This window comes from Saccopteryx bilineata, chromosome 4, assembly GCF_036850765.1.
Source record: "Saccopteryx bilineata isolate mSacBil1 chromosome 4, mSacBil1_pri_phased_curated, whole genome shotgun sequence".
Classification (NCBI taxonomy): domain Eukaryota; kingdom Metazoa; phylum Chordata; class Mammalia; order Chiroptera; family Emballonuridae; genus Saccopteryx; species Saccopteryx bilineata.
In genome coordinates this window covers 16,262,495-16,273,149 of record NC_089493.1, presented here as the reverse complement: position 1 = coordinate 16,273,149, position 10,655 = coordinate 16,262,495, and positions in this window count along the sequence as shown.

The window sequence follows — 10,655 nt, the reverse complement described above, 5'->3', positions numbered from 1 at the left end:
TCACTGTCTTCACATATTTTCTCATCCTGAGTTCCATCTACAGCATTTGAAATGCCACACTTCTACAACCACTGTATAAGATGCACCCAGTTTTTAGACCCCAAAATTTTTGGAAAAGGGTGTGTCTTACACATGGGGAAATATTGTATATATTGGAAATAGACAAGTGCAACTGAATAGAAGAGTCCTAGAAGAACAAGGCCAAGAAACCTTTGCTGCAGCAAAAATAATTTAAGTAAATCGAGGGTAAAGTTAAAACAGTGTCAGGTTAAATGAGCTACAGCAAAGGATGTCCATTGACCAGCTTTATTTTCCTTTGAGTGAGAAGAATATTATCACGAATCAGTCTTTTGTAACTACTGAATTCACTCTGTTGTCTTTTTTTTCCACCATAAGCTCAAACTTTTGATAGACACAATAATGAAAGTAAAATGAAACAAGGCCACATTCTCTTGAAACTAATTTCAACTTTACAGTTTTTAACCTTGTACAAAGACACTCTGGTGGCTATAATTGCTAGTAGGTGACCGAATAAGCTTGGATCTTTGATTCACACCCATGGCCCTGGCATGTCCCTATAAGTTGGAAAGAATTGTGGCTCCCCGGTGATTTATTGCAAGTAACCTATGAAGGTCTTTTCCACCAGCGAAAGAAATAAACTCATTCTTTCCAGCTCAGATGTTGGATTCTGTGATGGACAGCCTTGATTTCAAATCAAATTCTTTAAACACCTAGTGGTTAGAATAAGATGAAGAGTGTAGATAAGAAGAAGCATTAGCCCCACTTAAAAGCAAGGACTCTGGAAATAGACATCTTTGTCTAAACCACTACAGATTGGAGAAAAACAAACAATACCACAAAACAAAACGTGGTTGCAATGAAACAAATTTTAAGAAGTTTATTTGCTGGACCCAGGCTTCTACCCATTCGTTTGCAATTCATCGTTTTTACTAAATGTGTTTTGCTTACATATAGGTAAAAAAGACTGAGCTTTGAATAATAATAATAAAAGCAGTTTAACACTTATAAGCAAATTACTAAATAATAAAATCTTAGAAATTCAAAGGGACCTCATGCATCTTCTAGGGCTCATGCAAGGAGGAGCTTACCACCTTGGAAAGCAGCCCATTAAAATTAGGGGCAACTGTTATTGTAAGAAAATATTCTCAAATATTCACTCTAAATGTCTACCTATATTTTCCTACAGCTGATCTAAGTTCAAACTTATTGTCTCCAAATAAATCTGATTCCTCACAAAGACTACTGACCATATGTAGGTAATCTTTTTTATAAGTGAAATACACATCAATTTCAAGATCTTTGTCCTCATTTTTTTTTTTACCTTTTATCACACATACCTGGGTTTGTCACCTTTTTTCTGCAACTATGATCTGTCAGTAGGGTTCCAGATATGGAGTGAGGTCTTCTTGGTTGTGGATACTGCATTTTAATGAATGTATCTGAGGTCCATGTTGACTTCTGTGGTGAGTCCATTACCCTGCTGACTCACATTAATCTTGTAGATGGCTAAAATGACTCTAACATTTTAACGTAATCTGCTGTTCAAACTTGCCTCTCCCTTACTTCTTTGAACCATATGCTTTCTGACCCGAGCACAGCATATCATATTTATCTTTATTAAATGTCATCTTCTTAGACTCAGCCTCCTGTTTCAGCCTGTCAGGATACTTTTGAATCCTGATTCTGTCATCTTCTGTATTAGTTATCTCCCTGAGCTTGTTGTCAGCCACTGATTTGATAACAGGCCTTCTTTGTCCTCATCCAAGTCAATGATAAAGATGCTAAGGGGACCCAGCCAAAGAAAGAACAGTGCTGCTGGCAGTCCTCCAGGTTGAGGATGCTGTGTGTATTTGAATTTCATGCAGCCAGCTGAAAATCTGCTCAATCACAGGAACACTTCACACATGACTCTGTCTCCCACAGAAAGGTATTTGGGATCTAGTCTCTACCTTCTATCATGCTATTAACTGGCCCTTTATACTCAGTGTTCATTGCTTGTCAGGCAGAGGAGCAAAATTTTCTGTCACTTATTGATCCTTGGCTCCTTTTCCATCTTAGAATGTTTGCTATTTTTGTTCTCTCTCTCTCTCTTTTTTTTTCCTAAGTGAGAATAGGGAAGATACAAAGACACATTTCCACATGCACCTCAACTGGAGTCCACCTGGCAGCCCCTGTCTGAGGTTAAAGCTCTGCCCGTCTGGGGCCATGCTCACAACTGAACTATCTTTAGTGCCTGCGACAGAGGCTCCACAGTGCCATCCTCAGCACCTGGGACCGATGCACTTGAATCAATAGAGCCATGGCTGAAAGATAGGAAGAGAGAGAGAGAGAGAAAAGAAGAGGAAGGAGGAGGAGGAGGAAGAGGAGGAGGAGGAAGAGGAGGAGGAGGAGGAGGAGAGAAAGAGGGGAAAAGCAGATGGTTGCCTTTCTTGTGTCCTGAACAGGAATTAAACCTGGGACTTCCACATGTGGGGTCATCGCTCTACTGCTGAGTCAACCAGCCAGGGCCTATTTTTGTTCTCTTTGCTTGTATTACTGTTCTCCCATATATTTGTATAACTGGCTCTTTATCATCCAAGTTTTAGCTAAAAAATTACCTCCTGGAGCCATGTTTTGCAACTACTATTTCTCAACTATTGATATATATTTTGGCCTATATAATACTATTCCCTTATTAAATAAACTATTCCTTATTAAACTTAAATAATTATTTGAAATATGTTCTTTTAATTCTGGATTTTTCTTAGTGAACATCTTCAATATTGTTAATCAAATAAAATCAGGTGTGGGTCTTTTTAGAAGAACTGTTCTATAAAATAAAGTTTGTCTATGTACCTGTTGCTAGATTTAAGGAGGTTTTAGGCATTTCATCTGGTTGTTATATTACACACAGATAAAGAATCTGATTTTCCTTAAACAAATTTCTATTCTGCTTTCACTAATATAATTCTTAAAATAGAGATGTCATAAAATTACATAATTCTATTCACCCATATCCTAGTAATACACAGATAAATCAAATTAAAATTCCTAGCCAATATTCTTACAAGACAAAGTAGAATATAAGAAAGCAATGACAGTTTTTCTCTGATCTGGGACTGGAGAGGCATAGTAGAAAAAAGAGCTGTGATTTGATTGCATACATGTGAGCCTCCTATCTGCCTTGGCACAAGTGTCAATGTAAGTGATTTCCCGCCACCACTTCCCACCTATTTGCTCCCTCTCTGCATTACTGAGTAGCCTCCCTGCAAACCCAAAATGTGACTGAGGCTGTGGAGCTGTCAATAGCAGCAACAAATATACTTACCCCACCTCCAATTCTTAGAACTTGACTAGTACTCAATCGACAGGAAATTGAGGAGAGGGACATTTTACTCAGTTTTACATTCTGCATGGCTCTCGTGTTGATTATGGATTAATGAACAGGTGTAGACAAATGTCTCCTCTTTTTTTTTTTTCTTCCTTTGGATCGCCTTATAAACTATTAATGAACACTAGTTAGTAACAAGAGAGGAATCCAAATATCAAGGTAGTAACTTTCTGCTTAAATCTTATCGATGAGTAAAATAAGGCAAGAAAAAAAGCTTTAGCTAGTCTGTGACAATCTGTCTAAACTACTGATAATTGCTTATTAGAGTTGAGATTAAAATGTTCGTGAAAATGGTTCTGATTTATACAGAATCTTCCCCAGGTTGAATTGTTGACATTAGTGGGCATCCATGTGAGATAAATTACCAGTCCAAATTCAATGATACCCCCACCCTCATACCACTAAACAAATAACTTTTATTTTTCACTTCATACTATTGATGTTAACTTTTGCTCGTCTAAAGCCCAGGCTCTGTGACCTTCCGGTGTCGTTCCATAAGCAGATCTTTATCGCAGCTAATTTTATGCTACAGCCGTTTGCCTCAGTCTTGGACCATAGCCACTTTGTTTGAAAAAATGTAAATAAATAAATATGTACATGTGTGCATATGCTGATGTATAATTAATATTAAATAAGAGGAAAATGCATTGCTTCTTAATGGAGCCTAATGCACATCTGCACTGCCTTTTAACACACAAAAATTTTAAAGTTCTGTAATAAAAACAACAACAACAAAAAACAATCAAATCTGATTCAACCCATCATTTTATCAAATTATTTCACCCTGGATCATTTTATTTAAGCAACACACATTAGTGTATGTTTTTTACCAATAACAGTGTTATAGTGATAACTTAAAAAGCAGGTTATAAAACTTTCAAAATAGTATTATTTCCTCTCCTGTAAGAAGAAAACTATCACTCTTCAGATTCCAACATGATTATCTTTAGGTGGTGTTACTTCCTTATTATTGTCATTAAATTTTTCTATAGATTTTTTTAAAGCTGTATACATATTATAAATATTATAAGAAATAGAATAGTTAGTTATGACTAAGTAGAAATGACATATATATATAGTATATATATTTTCTTTGGAATATCAAGAATTATAAAAATAAGAATTATCAATTTTATGCCAAATATTACATATACTGCCTTATTTTAAAAATAAAATTTGTTTTAATTTAGTATTCATCATTGTGACATTGTGATATAATAAGAAATGTATTTTTTGTACTTTAGCTCTCTGGCACAGAGCACTGAAAACTCTTGTAATTTTCTATGTGACAGTGTTAGGGGCATCTTTAGCTATAATACTTAGTTTTGTTCTCAGTTCTTGAAATAGTTCCAGAGTGATAAAGTTGAAATGGGTGTATTTTGTTATTCATAACAAATTCCTTTCAATCATACATGAGTTTATGTTAATGAGGTGATTTTTAGATAACTGGTAAGGATAGGGATTGGTTTCCAGGGAAACCAAATGCATAATCAGAGGGTTGAAACTTAACCCCATCCTCAACCTCCCAAGAAGGGAGAGGGCTGAAGATTGTGTTAATCACCAATAACACAATATTTAATCAAATTTGCCTACATAATGAAGCCTCCATATAAAATAAAAAAGGATGAAGTTGAGAGAGCTTCCAAGTGGATAAGCAAAAATGCTCTATATGCCAGGAGAGGATCACACCTCACATTCCAGAACCATGAATCCCCTGTGCTCAACCGTTCTAAACTTTGTTCTGTATACTTCTTCATCTAGCTATCATTTGGGTCTTTGAATATTCTTTGTAATAAAGCATTATCATGAAAGTACTTGTTTTCCTGAGTTCTATGAGCCGTTCTAGCAAATTAATCAAGCCCAAGCAGGTAGTCACATGAACACTCAATTTACAGCCAGCTGATTGGAAACACAGGTAACATCCTGGACTTGCAGTAGGGGGCAGTCTTGTGGGAATGATATTAATCTGTAGGATCTGACGCTCCCTAACATAACTAGAGACTGAATTAAGTTGAATTGTAGGACACTCAGGTGGTGTCACAGAATTGCATGCTGTGGAGAAAAACCTACCTATCTGGTGTCAGAAGTGAAGTATAAAATTAAGAACAGTAGGAAAAAACAGGAATGATTTTTCTTTTAAAAAAATAATTGATAAAAATAGCTTAAAAATTAAAAAAATTTAACTGCATTTTTCAATTTATCTGCAAGTTTTAATCAAGCATGTTCTCTTTTTTTTTTTAATAAATTTTTATTAATGGTAATGGGATGACATTAATAAATCAGGGTACATATATTCAAAGAAAACATGTCTAGGTTATTTTGTCATCAAATTATGTTGCAAACCCCTCGCCCAAAGTCAGATTGTCCTCCGTCACCCTCTATCTAGTTCTCTGTGCCCCTCCCCCTCCCCCTAACTCTCTCCTTCCCTCCCTCCCATGTCCTCCCTCCCCCCCCCCCCACCCTTGGTAACCACCACACTCTTGTCCATGTCTCTTAGTCTCATTTTTATGTTCCACCAATGTATGGAATCATGTAGTTCTTGTTTTTTTCTGATTTACTTATTTCACTCCTTATAATGTTATCAAGATCCCACCATTTTGCTGTAAATGATCTGATGTCATCATTTCTTATGGCTGAGTAGTATTCCATAGTGTATATGTGCCACATCTTCTTTATCCAGTCTTCTATTGAAGGGCTTTTTGGTTGTTTCCATGTCTTGGCCACTGTGAACAGTGCTGCAATGAACATGGGGCTACATGTGTCTTCACGTATCAATGTTTCTGAGGTTTTGGGGTATATACCCAGTAGAGGGATTGCTGGGTCATAAGGTAGTTCTATTTGCAGTTTTTTGAGGAACCACCATACTTTCCTCCATAATGGTTGTACTACTTTACAGTCCCACCAACAGTGAATGAGGGTTCCTTTTTCTCCACAGCCTCTCCAACATTTGCTATTACCCGTCTTGTTGATAATAGCTAATCTAACAGGGGTGAGGTGGTATCTCATTGTAGTTTTGATTTGCATTTCTCTAATAACTAATGAAGCTGAGCATCTTTTCATATATCTGTTGGCCATTTGTATCTCTTCCTGGGAGAAGTGTCTGTTCATGTCCTCTTCCCATTTTTTTTATTGGATTGCTTGTTTGTTTGTTGTTGAGTTTTATGAGTTCTTTGTAAATTTTGGATATTAGGCCCTTATCTGAGCTGTCGTTTGAAAATATCAGTTCCCATATAGTTGGCTGTCTGTTTATTTTGATATCAGTTTCTCTTGCTGAGCAAAAACTTTTAATTCTGATGTAGTCCCATTCATTTATCTTTGCCTTCACTTCTCTTGCCATTGGAGTCAAGTTCATAAAATGTTCTTTAAAACCCAGGTCCATGATTTTAGTACCTATGTCTTCTTCTATGTACTTTATTGTTTCAGGTCTTATATTTAGGTCTTCGATCCATTTTGAATTAATTTTAGTACACGGGGACAGGCTGTAGTCGAGTTTCATTCTTTTGCATGTGGCTTTTCAGTTTTCCCAACACCATTTGTTGAAGAGGCTTTCTTTTCTCCATTGTGTGTTGTTGGCCCCTTTATCAAAGATTATTTGACCATATATATGTGGTTTTATTTCTGGGCTTTCTATTCTGTTCCATTGGTCTGAGTGTCTATTTTTTTTGCCAATACCATGCTGTTTTGATTATCGTGGCCCTATAATATAGTTTAAAGTCAGGTATTGTAATGCCCTCAGCTTCATTCTTTTTCCTTAGGATTGTTTTGGCTATTCGGGGTTTTTTATAGTTCCATATAAATCTGATGATTTTTTGTTCCATTTCTTTAAAAAATCTCATAGGGATTTTGATGGGAATTGCATTAAATTTGTATATTGCTTTGGGTAATATGGCCATTTTGGTTATATTTATTCTTCCTATCCAAGAACAAGGAATATTTTTCCATCTCATTGTATCTTTTTCGATTTCCCTTAACAATGCTTTGTAATTTTCATTATATAGGTCCTTTACGTTCTTTGTTATGTTTATTCCTAGGTATTTTATTTTTTTTGTTGCAATCGTGAAGGGGATTATTTTTTTGAGTTCGTTTTCTAATATTTCATTGTTGGCATATAGAAAGGCTATGGACTTTTGTATGTTAATTTTGTATCCTGCGACCTTACTGTATTGGTTTATTGTTTCTAATAATCTTTTTGTGGAGTCCTTCGGGTTTTCGATGTATAGGATCATATCATCAGCAAAAAGTGATAGCTTTACTTCTTCTTTTCCGATATGGATGCCTTTTATTTCTTTGTCTTGTCTGATTGCTCTGGCCAGAACTTCTAGCACCACGTTGAATAAGAGTGGAGAGAGTGGACAACCCTGTCTTGTTCCTGATTTAAGGTAGAAAGTCCTCAGTTTTATGCCGTTTAATAGGATGTTGGCTGATGGTTTATCATATATGGCCTTTATCATGTTGAGATATTTTCCTTCTATACCCATTTTGTTGAGAGTCTTAAACATAAAATTGTGTTGTATTTTATCAAAAGCCTTTTCTGCATCTATTGATAAGATCATGTGTTTTTTGTTCTTTGTTTTGTTGATATGGTGTATTATGTTAACCGTTTTGCGTATGTTGAACCATCCTTGAGATTCTGGGATGAATTCCACTTGATCATGATGTATTATTTTTTTAATATGTTGTTGTATTCGGTTTGCCAGTATTTTGTTTAGTATTTTAGCATCTGTATTCATTAGAGATATTGGTCTGTAGTTTTCTTTCTTTGTGCCATCCTTGCCAGGTTTTGGTATGAGGGTTATGTTGGCCTCATAAAATGTGTTTGGAAGTATTGCTTCTTCTTCAATTTTTTGGAAGACTTTGAGTAGAATAGGAACCAAGTCTTCTTTGAATGTTTGATAGAATTCACTAGTATAACCGTCTGGGCCTGGACTTTTATTTTTGGGGAGATTTTTAATAGTTTTTTCTATTTCCTCCCTGCTGATTGGTCTGTTTAGGCTTTCTGCTTCTTCATGACTCAGTCTAGGAAGGTTGTATTGTTCTAGGAATTTATCCATTTCTTCTAGATTGTTGTATTTGGTGGCATATAATTTTTCATAGTATTCTACAATAATTCTTTGTATATCTATGATGTCTGTGGTGATCTCTCCTCTTTCATTTTGGATTTTATTTATTTGAGTCCTGTGTCTTTTTTCCTTGGTGAGTCTTGCCAAGGGTTTGTGGATTTTGTTGATCTTTTCAAAGAACCAGCTCCTTGTTTTATTGATTTTTTCTATAGTTTTTCTGTTCTCTATTTCATTTATTTCTGCTCTGATTTTTATTATCTCCTTTCTTCGGCTGGTTTTGGGTTGTCTTTGTTCTTCTTTTTCTAGTTCCTTAAGGTGTGAAGTTAAGTGGTTTACTTCGGCTCTCTCTTGTTTGTTCATATAGGCCTGAAGTGATATGAACTTTCCTCTTATTACTGCTTTTGCTGCATCCCAGAGATTCTGATATGTCGTATTTTCATTTTCATTTGTCTGTATATATTTTTTGATTTCTGCGCTTATTTCTTCTTTGACCCATTCATTTTTTAGAAGTGTGTTGTTTAGTTTCCACATTTTTGTGGGTTTTTCCCCCTCTTTTTTGCAGTTGAATTCTAGTTTCAAGGCTTTATGATCAGAAAATATGCTTGGTACAATTTCAATTTTTCTAAATTTGCTGATATTGTCTTTGTGGCCCAACATATGGTCAATTCTTGAGAATGTTCCATGTACACTAGAGAAAAATGTATACTCTGTCGCTTTGGGATGAAGTGTCCTGTAGATGTCTATCATATCCAGGTGTTCTAGTATTTCGTTTAAGGCCACTATATCTTTATTGATTCTCTGTTTGGATGACCGATCTAGAGCCGTCAGCGGTGTATTGAGGTCTCCAAGTATGATTGTATTTTTGTTAGTTTTTGTTTTAAGGTCAATAAGTAGCTGTCTTATATATTTTGGTGCTCCTTGGTTTGGTGCATATATATTAAGGATTGTTATGTCTTCTTGATTCAACTTCCCCTTAATCATTATGAAATGACCATTTTTGTCTCTGAGTACTTTTTCTGTCTTGTAGTCAGCATTATTAGATATGAGTATTGCTACGCCTGCTTTTTTTTGGGTGTTGTTTGCTTGGAGTATTGTTTTCCAGCCTTTCACTTTGAATTTGTTTTTATCCTTGTTGCTTAGATGTGTTTCTTGTAGGCAGCATATAGTTGGATTTTCTTTTTTAATCCATTCTGCTACTCTGTGTCTTTTTATTGGTAAGTTTAATCCATTTACATTTAGTGTAATTATTGACACTTGTGGGTTCCCTACTGCCATTTTATAAATTGTTTTCTGTTAGTTTTGTATCTAGTTTGATTCTTCTCTTTTGTTTTTCTATCATTTGTTTTTGTTTGTTTGTGTTCCATACTTCTTTCCTCTGTTGCTACCTTTTTTAAGTCAAGTGTTTTTGTGGTGGTTTTTTTAAGGGTGGTTACCATTAAGTAATGAACAAGGTACCTACCATATTCATTGTAGTACCCTATCTTATAAGTATTTCTGCACTTCATCATCCTTTGCTACTGTTAATCTCCATCCTCTCCCCCCTTTTTTTCCTTTGTTGTCACAGTTTAAGTTTGGTTTTATTGTGTTCTTGGTGGAGCTGTTACTTGTGGTGTTGTTTTCTTTTGTTCTTTGAATCTGGTTGGAAAACCCCCTTTAGTATTTCCTGGAGTGGGGGCTTTCTGTTGATAAATTCTCTCATCTTTTCTGTATTTGTGAATGTTTTTATATCTCCTTCATACTTGAAGGATAGCTTTGATGGGTATAGTATTCTTGGCTGAAAGTTCCTCTCTTTCAGGGCTTTAAATATTGGGGTCCACTCTCTTCTAGCTTGTAGAGTTTCTGCTGAGAAATCTGATGATAATCTAATAGGCCTTCCTTTATATGTTGTACTCTTCTTTTCCCTGGCTGCCTTGAGAATTTTTTCTTTGTCATTGGTTTGTGTCATCTTTATTATGATGTGCCTTGGAGTGGGTTTGTTGGGGTTAAGAAAACTTGGTGTTCTGTTTGCTTCTTGAATTTGAGGCTTTAGTTCCTTCCACAGGCTTGGGAAGTTCTCGTCTATTATTTGTTTGAGTATATTCTCCATTCCATTTTCTTTCTCTTCTCCCTCTGATATACCTATTATTCTTATGTTATTCTTTCTGATGGAGTCAGACAATTCCTGTAGGGCTTTCTCATTTTTTATTATTTTTGAGTCTCTTTCT